Raw genomic sequence first — 21,136 nt, 5'->3', positions numbered from 1 at the left:
TTTGAAAAGGTAAATATCTGTCCCCTCTGGTAATCCAGTTTGTCCTTCCTGAATTTGATTGCTTTACATTCTTTAATTGTTTGTTCATATCTGCTTAGCAGTCCTTGCATTTCTTCCCCAAACTCTTTAATCAACTCCTTTTCCGACATTTTATTAAGCTGCTCCTTCATGCCTTCTATTTCCTTGAGGAGAACTTCACAATCTGTAATGGCATATTTAATCAATATGGTTAACGTCCGCCTGGAGGAGTCTGCACTGTTTTCTTCCCACTCTCTTAGCATGTCCGTATTTAGATTTTCATACGTTGGGGCTTTGAGGATTCGTAGCACTCCCAGTATGCACAACACATCCAAGTATTGTAGAAGAGATTTACTCTCCCACCATTTCTAAATCTCTCGTTTGTACAACTTCTCTAAAGCACGCATGATTTAATTACAGTCTGTTGGTTTATCCGACACAATTCTGCTGCTGCTTCCGCTGACTTCATCTTCGACATCCAGATCGTTAAACAATTTTTCTGCCTCCATTTCTCTTGTTTTCAGGCAGTTCGAGTTTATTCTTGCACTCGTAATCCTGCCACCTTAACTGTATTATTCTGTGCCATGCTATGCAGTTTATTATCACTTTCCGTCTTCTCCTGCACCTACTGTCACACACTGCTCTTCATACTATTCTCATGGAGGCCCTCCAACTCCCATGTGGCCTCCCTTCCCTGTAAATATTTAAAAAAAGAAGAGGCCATGCCCCGGGGTATGGGGTCCCCGGGCCAAAAGTGGCCCAGGAAAGGGGGGCCGCATGGCCCCCCTTCCCTTTAAATACGTATAAAAAAGGAGGCCGGGCCCCGGGGATGTGGTCCCCAAGGGCCAAAATCGGCCTGGAGAGGGGGGCCACATGGACCCCCTCCTCAGAAAGCTATCATTTTAATAATGGCTAGGCCCCAGGGGATGGGTTCCCATGGCCAGAAGTGGCTCAGGGAAGGGGGCCATGCGGGCCCCCTTCCCTTTAAATATATAAAAAAGGAGGCCATGCCCCAGTGGATGGGGTCCCAAGGGCCAAAGTCGGCATTAGGAGGGGGGCGCACGGTGCCCTTCTTGTTATTTTTTCATTTTGTTTTTTTAAAAGGGGTCAGGCCCTGAGATTCTCGGGACACAAGTGGACTTCATCTTCCGAGCAGCACTGCCCCAGGAGGCATGTTTGCAGAGTAGTGTGAAAGGGAGCATGGCCTCAGACCACCTCTCTTCAATCCCTCTATGTGGTGCTTATTGGAGGTACCTGATGGGCTGGTTGGCCCCCAGTGACCCTCAGGAGGCAAGGAGACTGCATCCCCCAACCAAGAACGCACCAGGAGGCGTGTTTGCTGAGTGGTGGAGAAAGGAAGCGTGGCCTGTGTCCACTCTCAGCAATCCCACTATCTGGGGCTTACTGGAGGTATCAGGTAGGCTAATCAGCCCCTAACTATCCCCAGCAGCGAAGGGGACTTCAATCCCCATCTAAGAGCACACTAGGGATCGTGTTTGCAGACTGGTGGGCAAAGGGGGTGTTGGCATGCTTGTGAACTTACCATTGCTGCTGTGTTGGACTTACTGGAGGTAATAGGAGGGGTAGTTGGCCCCTAAAGTTGTCCTTGGGGGCCAACTACCCCTCCTATTACCTTCAGTAAGTCCCACACAGTAGTATTGCTAAGAGGTCTTCAGAAGCCACGCCCCCTTTCCCCAGCACTCTGCATACTATGGGTTGGGGTATGAAGTCTACTTTACTCCTGAGGGACTTTAGGGGCAAAGAAGCCCTCCTTATACCTTCTGTAATTCCTTCGCAGCGGAATTCCTGAGCACTGGGCAGAGCGACTAGTAGTTAACGAAGCATTTACAATATAATAGGATTCACATTTGCGAGAATTAGAGCTTTTGGCATTGTAAATGTAAAAGATTTTTACTAATATTTTTGAGAGTTGAGTGAATGTACGTTGTTTGTAGTGGAATTAAGTAGTATGTTGTGCAGTGAAATTACGTGGATAGAAATGATGTGGTATTTAGTGTACAGAAATTATATAGAGTGGGATAATGTGTTAAAGTGAGTAATTATGTGGTATGGTAGTCTGTGTTGTGGAGTGGGAACTTCAGGTTTATTCTTCCTCATCTCTAAAGAAGTTAAACTACAAACCCAATGAGACAAAAAACTGAAAGAACCACAGAGGAGCACTTCTAAACCTAGTCAGAGGTATGAGCAAGGCCACTGGAATTATGCAACTGTTTGGCTGCACTGATTTTTCACATAATTATCAATTTTCCACATTTATTTATTTATTTTATATATATCATTTATAAAGCGCATGAATCACCCCAAATGGGGTATCTCCGCGTTGAGGACATCTGTTTGTATGGGGTGCAAAGTTAAAAAAGTAAAGTTTTAAGTTTTTTTCTGAAACCTAGGTAATTAGTGGTGAGACGGATATCTATAGGTAGTTGATTCCATAGTTTGGGGGCCAGGTAGGAGAAGGATTTTCTTCCCAACCTGGCTTGCCTTATGCGAGGGATGACATGCAGGCCTTTCCTTCAGAACGAAGGGAGTGTGGTGGTGTGTATTTCACTAGCTTATCAGCTTGATAGGCAGGATCCAGATGGTTTATGCCTTTAAAAACAATACAACAGAATTTAAAATGTATTCTCTTATGAACAGGCAGCCAGTGAAGTTTGTGCAGCAGGGGACATGAGGGGGCCCGATAAGGTGCACTAGTTACCAAACGAGCAGCTGTGTTCTGTACCACCTGAAGCCCTTGCAAGGCAGATTCCTTACCGGAGATCAGCAAAGCTTTGCTGAAATCCAAACGACTAAGTACCAGAGCATGAAACAGGGTTTTCGTGTAGTTGTGGGTAAGAAATGAAAGACCTTGCAAAGGAGGCTGAGGGCATGAAAGCAAGCTTTTTTTGTTACAGCTATATGTTCATCCATGTATAGTTCTTTATCTAATAACACCCCAAGATTTTTAACAACTGCTTTAGGCAAAGGTGCTGAACCTAAATCATCTGGCCACCAGCTAGGGGACCAGCTGGTTATAGCATCCTGAAAAGGCATTATTTCTGTCTTTCCAGCATTCAACTGCAAGAATTTACTGCTCATCCAAGATGTTATGGCTCTCATACCTTCCATGAACATGCTTTGGATGTTGGGAGTGTCATTCTTGTAAGTTAGAATAAGTTGTGTGTCATCTGCGCAGGAGATCGGGGTAAACCCGATCTTCCTAAGAAGTGCTGAAAGGGGGGCGACATACACATTAAACAAGGATGGACTCAGACAGTTATTGGAGTAGTCTTGGAATTCAATGGTCCAAGATTCACTGTTTGGGTCCTGTTTTTAAGGAAGTCCTGAAGCCAATCCAGTGCTGAATTCTGGATGCGGTGTCTATCCAGCAGGATTTGATGTGAGATGGTGTCAAATGCGGCGGACAGGTCAAGCAGTATAAGAATCACTGCTTGACCAGCGTCCGCCAGCAGGCAAATGTCATCTGTTACATTCACCAAGGCTAGTTCAGTACTATGCCTGGGACAATTTGCCGCATAATCCATTGTCTGCTGTATAATCTGCAGACATGAACAAAAAAATATTGTTTCTAGCTCATAGAGCTTAAACGTTACCAAAAATGCAGCGACAAGTGTTACAGCGTGGTCGAAGGTTCTTTGCAAAGCTGGAATGGTCATCTGTTACTTATTGGTAAATGTGGGTGTTAAATTGGTACTAATGGTGTGCTAATAACTCTAGCTTCATTCTGCGCTTCTCTTACCTCTTTCTGTGCTTCTGTAGCCTCTGTCTATACCTCACTTCCCTCTGTCTGTACCACTCATGCCTCTTTCTGTACCCCACGTGCCTCTTTCTGCACTTCTCTTGCCTCTTTGTGCACCTCTCTTGCATCTTTCTGCATCTCACTTGCCTCTTTTGTACCTCTCTTGTCTTTTTCTGTACATCGCTTGCCTCTTTATGTAACTCTCTTACCTCTTGCCGCACCTCACTTGCCTCTTTCTGCATGTCTCTTCCCTCTTTCTGCACTTCTCTTACCACTTCCTGCACTTCTATTCCCTCTTTCTGCATTACAATTGCTTCTTTCTGTACTTCTCCTGCTTCTTTCTGCACTTCTTTTGCTTCTTTCTGCACTTCTCTTGGATATTTCCGCACTTCTGTTTCCTCTTTCTACACTTCTGTTCCTTATTTCGGCACTTCTCTTGCTTTTTTGTGAGCATCTCTTGCCAGTTTCTGCACTTCTTTTGCCTCTTTCTCCACGTTTCTTGCCTCTTTCTGCACCTCTCTTGCCGCTTTCTGAACATTTTGTACTCTTTCTGCGCTTTTCTTGTTTTTTCTGCACTTCTCTTGCCGCTTTCTGAACATTTTGTACTCTTTCTGCGCATTTCTTGTTTTTTCAGCACTTCTCTTGCCTCTTTCTGTACTTTTCTTGCCTCTTTCTGCACCTCACTTGCCTTTTTCTGCAGTTGTGTCAACAAAATGGAGGGACTTTTTTTGGGCTTTGGTAGGTCCAACGTACATGCCCTAAATGCACTTAACAATAAAAAGGGTACGGAGTTCCTGGGAGCAGCGGAGCAGGGTAGGTCGGACGTAGGGTTTCCCACGAGGAGCAGAGACACCACTTTTTGGGTGTTACACACTCCGCTGCACCTAATCAGGCTTAATCTCAGACTTTATTAGGTCGCCTCACTTCCCCTTAGTGTAAATCCCAAGTGGAGAACCAGTGCTATGTAGCAGAGCACCTCACCACACACATGTAGATAGTTTTTCCTTTATTATGTGTCACGGTCCTGAATACGGGTGGGCGGAATTTGCGTAATCGCGTTACGCAAATCTCTGCGAAACCGTAAAAAATCTCCGCAAACACGCAGAAATCCCGCGAACACGCGGAATTGCTTGTTCGCTACACTTTTTTACTGTTAGCAATCGCTGTTTGTGTGCTCACGGGGAAATATCTTGCGAACACGCATTTTGAGAACGTGAACAAGCAAAAAAATCTCGCTAAGTCGCGGAACACAGAATTTTGGGCAATCTCGTGTTCTCCGCGGAATGCAAAATTACCCAAATTCTGTGAGCGGAACGGAATTTACTGCCCAGGCCTAGTTCTGAAGAATCGCCAATGATCACTCCATCACAGATTAGGGTAAGATACATGTTGACCATCAGGTAGTAGAGTATGCAATTTGTCACATTAAGACCAAAAAAGCTACCCCTCCCACTTATTTTATTCAGGCAGTTTCCCTCACAGAATAAAGTCTTATCAAAGAGGACTCCCTGACTTATTTTAACACCACAACACACATCTACACTCATCTAGGCCCCTCACACCCACGGCACCCTTACTGCAAGGAACAAAAGATCTCCGATAAAGAGCCCCTTTAAGGGTGCACTTCTCTTCCTTCTTTGTGCACTTCTCTAGCCTCTTTCTGTACTACTGTTGCCACTTTCTGCACCTCACTTGCCTCTTTCTGCACTTCTCTTGCCTCTTTCTGCACTACTGTTGCCACTTTCTGCACTTTTCTTCCCTAATTCTGCATGTCACGTGCCTAGTTGTGTACCTTACTTGCCTGTTTCTGTGCCTCTCTTGCCTCATTCTTCACCTCATTTGCCTATTTCTGCACTTCTTTTGCCTCTTTCTGCATTTCTCTTGACTCTTTCTGCACTTCTCTTGCTTCTTTCTGTACTTCTCCTGTGTCATTCTGCACCTCTGTTGCCACTTTCTGTGCTTCCCTTGCTTCTTTCTGCACCTCTCTTGCCTCTTTCGGCACCTCTTTTGCTTTTTTCTGTACTTCCCTTGCCTCTTCCTTCTTTCCGCACTCCTGCTGCCTCTTTCTGTACCTCTCTTGTCTCTTTGTGCACCCCTCCTACCTTTTTCTGCACCCCTCTTGCCTCTTTTTGAACCTATGTTGGTTCATTCTGCACTGCTCTTGCTTCTTTCTATACCTCTCTTCCCTCTTTCGGCACCTCTGTTGCTTCTTTCTGCACTTCTCTTGCCTCTTTCTGCACCTCTGACTTAGAGGTAGTTTTAATCACCCTGTCCTATTATGTACTAGGGCCTTAAGGGGAGTTCATGCCAATCACAGGGGTACCCCAACCCATAGTGTACCCTAGTGTATGTAGGTGTTTTCACTGTATTCTAAGTGTCGTTCAGCATAGCACTGGCTCCCGAATTGGTTAATCAGAGTCAGTTACCACCAGTGCCAGTCAGCAAAAAGTTGGGGGCACAGGATGACTTTGCAACAAGGCCTCTTTCTGCACCTCTGTTGGTTCTTTCTGCATATCTCTTGCTTCTTTCTGCAACATTCTTTGTGTTTTTGGACTTCTGTTGCCTCTTTCTGCATTTCTCTTGCTTCTTTCTGCGCTTTTCTTCCTCTTTCTGCACATGTCCTACCTCTGTAGGAATAGTTAGAAATTAGCATTTAAAAAACCTTCGGATTTCACTGAAAAAACCATAGGTTTCAGGGACATTATAGTTGGAAATGATCCTTAAAAAAACATGTGAAATTCACTGAAAAAAAAATAGGTTTCAGGGACATTATAGTTCAAAATTAGCATTTAAAAAACCTTAGAAATTCCCTGAAAAAAACACAGGTTTCAGGGACGTTATAGTTAGTTAGACATTTCACTCATTAAAAATCAAGAGAAATTCGTCCGTTATAGCTAGTTCAGCTAATTATAACTCACGCCCCGCAATGCACTGCTGATGACGTCACATATTACATCATTAATGACATGGTCAGTGACATCACTGATGACATCTTAAATGACATCACTGATGACAGCACTGATGACATCACTGATGACATCATCCACGTGATAATCTGATGCACCTCCTCATACGGTAATATAATCTTTAAAACACCCTCTCTAAAATACAGACTGCTATTTTTGAAAACATAGACACACCAATACCAGTTACTACATAGTCACTCACTGATTCCTAGGTCTACACACACATCCACTCATTCACCCATACAGTCACTCATAGATGCAGTCACTCAAAAATATGGCATTATCATATGCACTCATACACCTATACAGACACTCACACACCACCACTCATCCATAGAGTTACTCTCACACCTAGTCAGTCATAAAAAGAATCAATCACACTCCCATTTACTCAAATATACAGGTATTTTTTATTTTTTATTTTACAGAGTTATAGCGCGAACATGACCCGAGTCAGGTACCAGTTGCATTACAAGAGGACACATTCATTTATGTTAGGGACGGGGAGATTTAGTGATTTGCCCAGAATCATAGAATGTTCAGCGTCATTGCCGAGACTCGAACCCAGTTCCTCAGATCGAAGGTCAACTCCCCTAGCAGTTAGGCAAACTCCTCTCCCAAAGTTATACACACACCACCTCACTTATTCATACATATACTAACACATACTTATACTCTTATACAATCACTAATACAAGCACACACTCATCCATAGAGCCACTCTCACAATCATTCAATCTCACATATAGTCATTTATATATTCCAACATTCATATATACAGCCTTTTATCTATGTAGTTACTCACACATGTTCCACTGAGACATCCATTCACTCACCAACACACCCATACACACACTCACCCACCCATACAGTCCATCACAAATGCACTCTTGAAGCCATATACCACGTGAATCAACCACTCACACATCTATGCACAGAGTCACACACCCCCACCCACACAGGCACCCATACAGATACTCAACCAATCAATAAATCACATTAGACACTCATTTAGCTACTCACCAACCCATGCAACCGCTTACACAACAACTGATAGACTGATACAGACATTCACACAGTTTAGTCACTAACCCATGCATTCAGTAAGACACATGTAATCACTGACTTAAACTGCCAGTCACGTACCTACTAAATTCTCCATCCAGACACATATACATCTACTCATTCTACAATACACCTTGGCATATATAATACATATTGAAACTTTATAGGATCACACAGTCACTGGATGATGTCATCAGTGATGTCATCAGTGATGTTATTTGAGATGTCATCAGTGATGTCCCTGACCATGTTATGAATGTAATATGTTACGAAATCAGCAGTGCATTGCAGGGGCGCTTGTTATAGTTAGCTAAACTACCTATAACACCGGAATTTCTATGATTTTGTAAGAGTGAAATGTTCAGCTAACTATATCTTCCCAGGAACCTATGGTTTTTTCAGTGAATGTCTAAGGTTTTTTAACTGTTAATTTCTAACTATAAAGTACCTGAAACCTATGGTTTGTTCAGTGAATATATTTATACATATATGATATATATATGTTACCAGGTGCCGGTCGCCGGGCACAGCTGGGTAGTTATCGTTAGGTCTGCTTTTCCTTAGAGAGGGTGCTTTTTGTTTTGCTAATAAAGTTGGTGCCATTTGACTAATCTTAACGAACATTTCTAAATATAAAAACTCCATCCACCTCCGCTCCTTCCTGGATAGTTTTGGGGTGAACTGACAAGCGGGGCCCAACATAAAAAGGGGGTACTAAAAGGCAAAATCCCCATTTATTTTCTATTGTCTTTTTTAAGAAGCACTACCTCAAAAACTACTGAATGGTATTGCACTGCATTTGGCAGAAACCTAGAAAGTGTGCTTTTTGTGATGTGATGTAAATCTATTCAGTACTTTTGGTGACATTAAGCTCCAAATATATTTGCAAATTGGAATGGTTGGTTTTGAGGGCCTCACAAATAGTGTCCCTCATACCCAATTTTAAAAATATAGTCTTATGATTGGCCCTGGGACTTTCTTTACCCTTGCACCATCTTCCCCCTGTGGGAAGTAGACTCCTATAGGGACAAGGCTATGGTTGGCCGCTTGCAACATGAAGAGAAATGTTGCATGCAGTCATTATAGGACTCATGGACTGCGCCCCTTGTCCCGAGGTTAAATAAAATCCTTCTTTTGGTGTAATTTTATTTATTTCATTTTACTCTATTTTCCTAATTTGGTGTGGGATTTTCCTTGTGTTGTATTTTCACGTTAATGCTGTTTGTGTGCTTCATAAATACCATACCCTCTAGGGTCATATTTGGTTACCGATAAATAATTCAGGGTCAAATTGACACTCATTTTTAATGCACTGTTTAGATGTATTGGAAGCTTATTACATTTGGTCAACTTCATTACCTACAGCTGTGGCAGCAAAATTGTTAACTAAACAAGCAAAGCTAATATCTGCTGAACGTGATGAACTAGCCTTGAAAAACCTTGTTTGGTTTTCAGGCAAATGGCTACAAGCCTAGCTTTAAAAATCCAATGTTGTGATGACACATTGACAGATCGAATTCCATGTGGATTTGAGCATGTGAGGTAGAATTTGGAAGACTAAACACTCTGCAGATACAGGCTGATTGGGCTCTAGCCATCCATGTTGACATTTTGTCTTTAAAAATCATTGCACAGTCTGCCACTGAAGGTAAGAATTTGGCACCCGTTACACAATAAGAGGGAATAGGTCAGGCATACTGATGACTTTCCTTACTCTACAGAAGGCCCCCTCTAGGGAGTGCACTACTCTCTGCATTGTGGAGATGTGTGGAGCTAATTTTCCCTAGTGGTCTATCCAGACTCCCAAATGCTTATATGGGGCCACTACATCTAGGAGTTTACCTTCAAAAGTTCCTCAAAGTTAAGCCTGATTGTTTTTGTGCTAAGCTAGCAGAGGGTTGCACTGGATAATTAAGTGACTTTTGCGGTTCACCCTTGCAAGAATTGTGTTTGTTGCTTGAGTGGGGTTTCCACCCTACTCAACCAATACCTCAATTTCTTACAATAAATACATTAATTAATAAATGCATAAATGAATAATCAAAATAAAAACATACAGCTTATTTGCTAATAATGAACCAGGGAAAATATGATAAGGCCACTCTTACTCTGAAAACAGTTGTGTTAGCTGTTCCTACCACCCAGCTCTTTAATGGTTGAAGATATAAAATACAAAATGCCAAACTACCTAACCAAAAACTGTGTGCGTGTCTTCACACCTTGTAAAGCAATTCACTCACGATGTTGAAAACTGAGAATCTCCAAAATGTAAGGACAATAAAGTAATAATTTTCTTTACTATTTGAGTCAATGTCATGAAGCTCTCAAGCTCTCTCCTCTACAATTATAAAGGAATTCTTGACCCATCATTACAATTATCATCTACCAAAAGCTTGGCAGATACTTTTTTCAGTCAATGGTCATCTTTCCACCCTCACTCTGTCTCCAATGAGTCCTTTCCGTGGCTTTACCTCACCTATAATCCTGGTGTTCCCCTGTGCTATATAAACATTCATGTTCTCTCTGTAACCTGCACCGCTTGGTACTCTTGTCCCTGTGCCATGTAACATTTTCTGTTGCACTTTGATGTCCAGTTGTTGTCAGATTCTTAAAATCTAATTAAATAGGTGTCATTAGCCTGTGTGCTATCAAGCATAGGCCTCTGTAATAGCTGTACTTTGGTATCCTGGAAACTGCTTTCTTCGAGCTGCATAATATCCAAAACGTAACTTTCACAATAGTGTCTGGCCAAAGGAAGCTTTACCACATATCACTTCTAAAGGACATATGCACTGGCTCCCAGTAAAGTAAAGATTACACTTCAAGCTTCTGGGCATGATGCATGGTGTCTACTATGGCGCTACCTAGCCCCATAGATCCTCAAGGCATTCAGAGCAAAAATCTGGTGTATAATTCATACCCCCTGCTTCAAGTCCTGTGGAACACTCTGTCCCATTCTTGAGGATGCTATTAAGGACATCTAGGTCTCTTTTTCTCTAATGAATGTCTGACAAAGAGCGTCAGCACCAGAATGAAGTAGGTGTTTGTCTTCAGTGCCCAGGGGCTCTATGGTGGTGCAGAAGGGGATTCAGGTGCCTGAGTGGCCACATCTGTATAAATAATAATAATAATAGGGGCATTTGTAGAGCGCTGAGTTAGGCACACCGGCGTGTCCCCGCGCTAAGGTGAGAGAGGCAGAAGCTGGGAGTTTAGCTCAAGGGCGAGCAGTCTATCTGACATATAGGTAAGTTTTTAATTTAGCACGGAACTTAGTTTCTGCCGGTTCTAAACGTAGATCCACCGGAAGTTTGTTCCAATGATTTGCCGCTAAGTACCTGAACGATCTGCCAACCATGCGGGCTTTCTTAACCTTGGGGATTCTCAACAGTCCTCCACCCGCAGATATTAGCGCTCGAACTGGTTCATAGGATTCAATCAAGCTCTGCAGTGGTCGAGGTGCCCTGCCATTCAGAATCCGATGGCAGGTGCAGAGGGCCTTATACTCTATTCTGCTCCTCACAGGGAGCCAGTGTAGCTTCTGCAAGGCTTCCCTCGAAGGAGCCCTTTTGGGCAGCCTGAGGATCAGATGTGCAGCCGCATTCTGCAGCACTTGAAGGCGACCAAAACCTTTCCCAGGTTCCCCCAGGTACAGCAGGTTCGCATAATCCAACCTTGCGGTCACCAATGCATGTACCAGGGTTTTACGGGCCTCCATGGGCAACAGTTCCAGAACTTTCCTCAGCCTTTTCAAGACTCCAAAGCACATTCCCACCACACGGTTGATTTGGGGCCCAAAAGTGAGACCCGCATCAAACCACACTCCCAGGTTTTTTGCCTCCTGACAGGGGGTGGGGGTCGGCCCTAGACAGGGTGGCCACCAAGCCGACGACCAAGCAGACTAGTCTCTCCCCACCACAAGCACCTCTGTCTTGCTACCGTTAAGTTTCAGACAGTTCATAGCCATCCAATCGGCAAGATCTTTCATGCACGACCGGAAGCCATCTGCCGCAAGACAGGGCGCGTGCGACAGGGAGATGACCAGCTGCGTATCATCGGCATAGGATACTATTTGGAGGCCATAACTCAGTACAATGGAGGCAACAGGCGCTACATACAGATTAAAAAGGGTCAGGCTCAGAGACGAGCCCTGAGGCACGCCCTGGCCCAAAGGGACCCCTTTGGAGTAGCAGTCTCCTTGCCTCACTTGGAAGCTTCTGTCCGTTAGGAAGGCCTGGATCCACCTCAGCGCAGTATTAGCAATGCCACCTCTGTTCAGACACTGTAGCAAGGTGGAGTGTGCTACAGTGTCGAACGCCGCGCTGAGGTCCAACAGGATCAAGGCCATCGTTAGCCCCTCATCTACACCCTGTCTCAGATGTTCTGTTGCCATCAGTAGGGCAGACTCCGTCGAATGGCGAGGTCTAAAGCCGAACTGCGTAGTATGGAGCAACCCTGCCTCCTCCACATATTCCATAATTTGGGTGTTTACCACCTTCTCAGCCACTTTGGACATAAAAGGCAAGATAGAGATGGGCCTCAGATTTTCTAACACCTCAAAACTAATGTGAGGTTTCTTCCGGAGGGGGAGCACCACTGCCTGTTTCCACCCCTTAGGTAACATGCCAGACTTAAAAGAGACATCCAGGACATGCCTTATATAAGGCTTCAGGACCACCAGTCTGTCTCCCAACCGTTTAGGGGACACCGGATCCAAAGGGGAGCCAGATTTTACAGAGAGACATATCCTGACTAGCTCTTCAGGAGGGGGGTGCTGAAACTTGTGAGAAGCCCCAGGTTCTCCGTGCCCTCAGATGTTACATCGAGATCAACCCCTGTGGGGGGAGGATTAGGGAAGGTCGAATAGATCTTTGCAACCTTAGTGGAGAAATAGTCGGCGATACGATCGCATGATTCCGTCGAACAATTCTCCGGGTCTGCAGACGAATCTATAGTTGTCAAGGACTTATAAATGCAGAAGAGCTCCTTAGCCGAGTTCTTTGCCCCTAGGATTTTTCCTGCGTAAAAGGCCGCCTTCGATTTCTTAATCAGCCTATGATGTATCCGCCTTTTTTCTAAAAACAGTTCCCTGGCCTGACTGTCATACGCTACCCTCCATGATCTTTCCGCTCGCTTACATTCCGCCTTGGTCCGCCGCAGCTCTCCATTGAACCATGGGGCTGTTCTCTTCGTGCGGCCGCCCGCGGATGTTCGGCAGAGTGGTGCAGAATGATCTAGCGCCTCTTTAATGCGCCTATTCAGGTTGAGATCAGCCGATTCTATGTCCTCTCCTCCTGGCTGGCCTTCCCGTGTCAGTGCTTCATTGAAATCCTCCAAGGAGAATTTTGCCCACTTCCTCCTCAGGTAGTTCAGGGGTGCCTGAGTATGTTTTATGGCCTTAATGCTGTTTATGGAGAATACCACCAGGAAGTGGTCTGTCCAGGGGAACGGCTCAACTGTAGAGACCTCAACCCCTCCCCAATTTGCAAAGATCGGGTCCAAAAGATGGCCTTGACGATGAGTGGGGCTTGAAATCTTAAGATCTAGCTGAAGGGCTTGGATGTCCCTGCAGAACTCCTCCACTCCTTTATCCCCTGGGCTATTCAGGTGCAGATATAAATCGCCCAGTAATAGGAATTTATCCCTGCGTAACGCAGCATCTGTTACGTTATCTAACAAACTCTCCCTGAACTTAGTACAAGACCCCGGAGGTCTGTATATAAGAAAGCCTTTAATCGTCATTCCCCCATTGATTTTTATAGTGAAGGCTCCTGCCTCGCTATCTGCGACCGGGGCCATCTCCAATAGACAACCAAGATATTTTTTAAAAATAATCGCAATCCCCCTCCTTTCCCCACTGGCCTGTCCTGCCTAACCATAGAGTAATTCTCCGGCATAGCCTCGATAATATCCGAGTCAGAGAACTGGTCTAACCACGTTTCCGTAAGGAACAAAAGATCAAACTGTCTTTCATTAAGCTGGTCGAATATATCAAGCCTATGCTTCCGCAGTGATCTCACATTAAGAAGGCCACATACTAACGTGGCTCTCTCCCCAGTATCCGTTATCTGGCTGCTCTGATTCACCTTTTGCATTGGCACGATTCCAGGGGGCATTCTGACATTTGCATGAGGCTCAGGCCTATGTGAATGAAGAACATTTTTGCCCCAATGATTGTATCATGTTACATAGTGGGTCCAGTGGCAAACGCCATAGACTCCTGTCTTCCTCTCTCTCACAAAAAACTAAATAACCATCGACCTCCAGCACCAAGGTTTATAGGTTCCTTAAAAAAGGAAAAATCAAAATACAAAGCATTAGAATATAGAAGGAGGAAAGACTATGCGCCCAAATCTAAAATCATCTACACCAAGGCTAGAAATATTTACCATAACCTGTGCAACACTGCTAAGGCCAGTTTTATTTCAAAAAACATCTCTGAAGCTGCCAACTGTTCAAGAACTCTCTTCGGTTTGGTGAGAGAACTGGCCGGCTCAAAAACAACTGCCAACCCTCTGCCATTAAATGAATGTCAGTGTGACGATCTCACCCAATTCTTCACACAAAAGATTGAAAAAATTAATTTGGAAATCGTAAATTTGGACTCATGCAGACCTCCTCAGTCCCAATCCACAACCTAGCACCAGATTACACCTTTCCCTGACCTCACGACAGCTTCTCAATGCGAGCCCCCCTTGGAGTCCTCCACCCCCATACCATACTTAGACTCCTGGCCACTTCTAAATTTTGACACTCTCAAAACCACCTTAGATAAAGTCAAATCTGGCTCGCCCAAGGATCTTCTCCCAATCTCTACAATGAAACAGCTGGACACCCCCATCTACAGGTGATTCTAAATGCCTTGAATTCTTCACTACTTGAATCCACGGTTCCTGCACACTGAAAACATGCAGTGGTGATAACCCTCTTAAAGAAACCCACCACAAACCCTGATACTCTCTCCAACTACAGACCCATTTCACTTCTGCCAGCCTTCTCAAAAATCCTCGAAAGACATATTCACTCCCATCTTTCACAGTTTACTGAAACTAACAATATCCTACACCCCTCCCAATCCAGTTTTTGAGCTGGTTTTTCCACAGAGACAGCACTGTTAGGAGTCACTGAAAGGCTGCGTCATTACCTTGATGCCGGACAGACAGTGGCGCTCATACTGTTAGACCTCAGTGCGGCGTTTGATACAATCTCCCATCACTTTTTAATCCACACACTCGAGTCCTTAGGCATATGCGGTTCCGCTCTAGACTGGATCACTTCCTTTCTTGACAACGGCACCTTTCAAATTTTCTCTGCCACAGCCTGCTTCAACGTTTATTCATTACCGTATGGGGTACCCCAGGGATCGATCATTAGCCAACTGCTTTTCAATCTGTACGTCAGACCGTTAGCCGACATTGCGGAACAAGCCGGTTTAACGCTTTACGCTTATGCCGATGACTTCCAGATTATTTTCTCCCTCTCAAACTCTAACCCCTCTGCACCCTCTCTTCTTCAACAGGGCCTTAGCAAAATCTCTAATTGGATGAACCAAAATCATCTTAAGCTGAAGGGTGAAAAAACTGAATAACTGATCCTGGGCAAGAAGAAAGATCTTTGGAGTCCTTCTCACTGGCCAGCCGAGATGGGTAATCTCTCCAAGCCCTCCAGCCATGTCCGGAACATGGGTGTCATCATTTACGACGCATTGACCATGCACCAGCAAACAGTAAAGGTTACAGCACTTTGCTTTACCATTCTAAAATGGCTCAGGAAAATCATTTGGATGCTGCCAGTCGCCACCCAAAAAACCGTGGTCCATGCCCTCATCATCTCAAGGCTCAATTACAGTAACATTCTATACCTTGGCTCCAACGAGGCAGTGACTCCTAGACTTCAGCTAGTTCAAAATTCTGCAGCTAGACTTCTCTACAGGATTCCCAGAGCCTCCCCTATTTCCGGACATCTCCGTGACCTCCATTGGCTCAGGGTGGAGAACTGTATTAAGTTCAAAGCCCTGAGCTTTATGTTCAAAATCAAAACAGGCACGGCACCCCAGTACCTTCAGTCAGTTGTCCGCCCCTATGTTCCCCCCTGTCACCTGCAGTCGGAAACCATGGGCAGTACACTGGGTCAGACTTACCAGGATGGGGAGAAGATCTTTTTCCTACCTAGGTCCGTCCCTCTGGAACACTCTCCCCCTTGTCATCCATAAGAAAACTGTTTACACTCACTTCCATCGAGCTCTTAGGACCTAGCTATTCAATCAACAACCTGAGCTAACTGCCTCGCTATTCTCTGCTCTCTGTCTGCCTTGGCGCCGGGAAACCCTTTTTGGGTAGCTGTTGTGCCCTATAAATTCAATTAATAAAATAAATAAAGTAAAGAGTACCATCAGTGCACAACCCCAAGTGTGTCCTTCTTGAGTGAACAACAAAGAGCTGACAGACAACCAAACAACCCCTACCCATAGGCAGGTTCAGTCACATAATTCACCTGCCTGCAGAGAGAACCCCTCTTAAAAAAGACACCAGGTCCACCAGCTGCAGTGAACAACAGCCATAGGATTCAAACACTAATACACTTTAAATAATGCAAGCATGAGTTCTGTTTCTTGAGCGTAAAAAGCAGTTTTAAGGATTGTAATAAGGTAGGTAACTTTTTTAATAGTTTGAAAGAATGGAAACTAGAATTCTAATCGCTGTGTGGTCTGAATTCTTTATTCCCTGTGCTTGTACATGATTTATTAATACTGGTTTCATAGTATCATAGAGTACATAAATCAATTGCAATATGTAGCAAGTCATCATAAATAAACCGAAGATTGAATATCCTTTTTTTTTCTTTAATTTTTTTTTCTTTTGTGTCCTCATTTGTAATCAGACAGTGTATATTTGAGAGTTCAAGTAAGAAAGCAGAGAAAAGGCAACCAGAGGAAGAGGCCCAAAGTCTTTCGACTTTAGGTTTGCCAGAATGAGGGCTACCGATCACTCCTTTTACAGAGAGCATGCTCTAGACATTTCGGACCCTCACCTGTCCCAAACCTTCATCCTCATCGTTTGCTTCTCCCCCTCCCATTCTCCCTCTCCATTATAACAGGTCCCACAGAATATTCTGCACCAAGATTATCGGTCCAGACCTTTTGGACCTTTCCTGGCCTGCCCGGCTATACATAATCATAGGTCTAAATTAACCCTTCAATCCAACTGCTAAAATAAAAAAATATTTAAAAAAAGGAAGAGTAGCCTATCTCAGAAGGGCCTGCTTTCGAAATCTTAAAAAATAAAATAGATACCAACTAGAAAAAGAAAATGGAAATGCATTAAGTAAGCCATTACTGTTTAGCCTGTCTTGTACCCTTATCTAGATTTACAATAATTGTCCCATATATCCCAAAATCTTGTTTTTTTGTTACACATATTGCTCTGTCTAATTTAGCAACCCTATGTATCAAGTTAATCCATTCACACTCTAATGGAGGCACAGGCAAGATCCACTTGATGCACAGTTCCCTATGTGCCAATAAAATTAACAAAAACATTAAGGTTTTATGATTTTTAGAAGTATTGATTGTTATATCCTCGTCTGGGATTACCCCAAAGATTATCTGTGGGACACTCACCTTGACTTCGAAGCCTACAATGCTGGAGGTCGTCTCACCTACTTTTTCCCAAAACCATTATATAGTGGGACATCGCCAGAACATCTGAGCTTCGTCTGCGTCCACTTCCCCACACTTTTGGCTCTTCACTCTTTTGGAACCAAATGTTGATAATCTTCTCGGGGTCCAATACGCTTTATGAACAGTAAATAAATGAGTTTTTCTTAGTGGTGCAGCTTTAACACTGTGCCATAAAACGGATAGAGATACTTGCCTTAAGGTATCCCGATCGTAGCTCGGCATCTCTTTCCTCCAGATGGATCCGGGCCACTGCTGCGAGTCTTCATGAGATTTAATCAGCTGCCAATACCATATAGCAATTTCCTTCTGTCCCACCGGGAAAGTAGCTGCCTTCTGTTCAAAGAATTCATTTCTATTCCCAGCTTTTTTAAGAGGTTTAGCCCAACTTGCTAATTGGAGGTATTAAAATTAGAGACATCCCCCTTTGTTATATCCTGAAGTTTTTGCCATGAAATTAATACAGCATCCTCCAACAGCTCTCCCCATCTTTCTATTCCATTTTCTTGAATTACTTTTGCAAGAGAGTCTTGTAAACAGGTTGGAGTTCCAGGTGAAATGTACTGTAGTAGAGAATACATAGTAGTACTCTTATTTGGTGCCACACCCTACAAGCTGCAGATAGAACTTTTAATTTCACTTTCTTGTAGTATTTTGGGTCGCCGAATTTAAACAAGGAAAATCTAACTTGGGACTTAAAAACTGATATTAAAGCCTAAAATAATGGTGAAAATACAGGTGTATCATCCAGTAGTTTCCTGAAGATTTTTAAATGGAATGCCCACTGGTACTGCAAAAGGTCTGGAGACGCAATCCCTCCGTTTTCCTTTCTTGCTGTGAGCTTTTGCCAAGCTATCCGAGGTCTTTTTTTTGCCCAAATAAAACTAGTAAAAAGACTCTGAACCTTAGTTATCCATTCCTTCTTAAACTCCAGAGGAATGGAATTAAATAGAAAAGTATACTTTGGGAGGATTACCATCTTTAGCAAGTTTGATTTTCCTAGGAAAGATAGAGGAAGTGAATCCCATTTCTGTAGTTGTGTCCTAACTTTTGATGTTACTTTGTCGAAATACACCTTCGCTATTAAATCAATTTTCTGTACAATCTCTATCCCCAAATATCTAATGCTATGCCGGATCTGATTACAAGTATAATATGTATTCCATTGCATGATTTCTGTTTTGTCTTGATTCACTGCATAGCCTGATATTTCCCCAAAACTTTTTAAGGTGTCCCAGATGGCTATAATTGAATCTTGAAGATAACCCGTAAAAATCATTAAGTCATCTGCATAAAGACTTATTTTCTTCTCCCATCCATTACATGCAAAAGGAATAATTTGCTGGCACTCCATAACTTAATAGCTAGCGGGTCAATATACATGGTAAAGAGTAATGGGGAGAGGGGGCACCCTTGCCTGGTGCCTCTACCTATTTTAATCTGAGGTGACGTGGTTCCATTTACCAGAACTCGTGCGACTGGGCTATTATATAGAGATTTGATAACTTGTGAAAAGTTATCTCCTAAATTAAAACACCAAGGGCTAGATGTAGGTAGGCTTTTACCGGTCGGTAACGGCCGAATTCGGCCGTTACCGACCGGTAAAAGGCATTTGAGATGTAGGGGGCAGAATCGGTAAATATACCGTTCTGTAAATTTACCGATAGGTAATTTTACAGAATCTGTAAATATACCGGTCGGTAAATTTACTGACCGGTATATTTACAGAATCTGTAAAATCGATATGTAGGTGGGACTCTTATGAGTCCCACAAGGCCTTAGAAATCGGTATTTTACCATCAAATTCAATTTGATGGTGAAATACCGATTCAGGTGTGCATGCAAATGTGCGCATGCACACCTGTGCCATATGACAGGCAGACCTGCCCTTAGGGCAGGTATGCCTGCCATATGGCCCCCAAACCTTTTTTGGGGGTGCTAGAGGGTGTCAAAGTGACACCCCCTGCACCCTTGCCAAAAATCTGTATTTACCGATCGGTAAATACCGACCTGTAATGCCCCATTCATTCCTATGGGCTTCATAGCCCATAGGAATGAATGGAGCATTACAGGTCGGTATTTACCGAATCGGTAAATACCGACTTTTACCGATTCGGTAAATAAACATCTGGATTTCCCTACATCTCCCCCCTTCATATTTACCGACTTTTAAATACCGAATCGGTAAAATTCGGTATTTAAGGGTCGGTAAATATGCTTTACCTACATCTAGCCCCAAATTATTTCCTGTAGAAACACCCAATTAACCCTATTAAACGCTTTAGCTGCATCGCAGGTCATAATTGTTAAGGGTTTAACATTTCCAGTAGCCAAATCGATTGTACCGATTAATTCCTGAGTTAAATCATGGAGGTGCCTACCCTTAATAAAACCCTTCTGGTCCCCATGAATCAGGAGACCGACCACCCTCTCTAATCTCTTTGTGATTAATTGTGTAAAGATTTTATAATCTGAGTTGAGTAGGGAGATCGGTCTATATGACTCACAGAGCCTTGGATCTTTATTAGGTTTTAATAGTACAATTATAGTTGCTGCTTGCCATGATGCAGGCAAGTCTTGTTTTGAAATATAGATGGAATTAAACAAATCCAATAAAATGGGGGCTAGTTCTTCCTTTAAAATAGAATATATTTCGTTAGGTAAGGCATTGGGGCCTGCAGCTTTCCCTTTCTTTAAACTTTTGATACGTCTATGAATTTCCTCAATCGTGAAAGGTGCTGATAAGTCATCCCTAAGTTCTTCACTAAGACAGGGGAGATATATGTCCTGAAAAAAGACTGCTATTCGTTCCCTATCTGGACTTAAATTTTCTGTATAAAGGGCTTGAAAAAATGATGAGAATGCATGTTTAATCTCTCCCTCTTCGGTTACTCCTAGTCCAGTTTCTTGACATTTAATTTCTTTAATTGTATTCCTGGCTTGATCTGCCCTTGTTTTCCACGCTAACAATTTACCGCAGCCTTCCCCGTACTCGTGATTCACAAATTTGCTCGCCTCCCATTTTTGTCTTATTCTGATCTCCAGGTAATCAGCTAAATGGCTCTTTGTTTTTGTTAATTCTGCTGCATTGGTTATATTTTGAGAGTATTCTAAAATGTCCCTGCGCTGGTTTAATTGCCTCTTCTAATACCTGAAGTTCTTTCTTTTCCTTTTTCTTATAGAATCTACTAATGCCTGTTAATGTACCTCTGAGATACGCATTGAACGCATACCAAACTTTATCTAAGGGTGCAGAACCAAGATTAAAACAGAAGAATTCACTTGTTGAGTGCTTCAGTTTACCTATTATTGTTGACTCTAACAGTAATGATCTATTCAGCATCCATCTCCTTTCTTCTATGTTGTTTTTTATCTCGTGATATAGAGAGACTGCGGAGTGGTCGGACAGGTGTTCTGGTATATGCGATACCTTGTTTATTTGTTGACTAATCGATGACGAAACAAAAAAAAAATCTATTCTCGATCTATGGCCATGTTTTTTGTTATGAAAGGTATATTTCCCTGCATCTTGTCGAGTTCTAACACCCTTTGTAGTCCAAATATCTATCAAACCTAAGTCTTGCATTAGTTGCTTTACTACTGCCCTCATTTTTGGGACTGCCCCTGCTGACCTCTTAGATGTAGAATCCTGGA

This window comes from Lissotriton helveticus, chromosome 2_1, assembly GCF_964261635.1.
Source record: "Lissotriton helveticus chromosome 2_1, aLisHel1.1, whole genome shotgun sequence".
Classification (NCBI taxonomy): domain Eukaryota; kingdom Metazoa; phylum Chordata; class Amphibia; order Caudata; family Salamandridae; genus Lissotriton; species Lissotriton helveticus.
The sequence above is the reverse complement of the archived record's forward strand: the minus strand, read 5'-3'. Positions refer to the sequence as shown.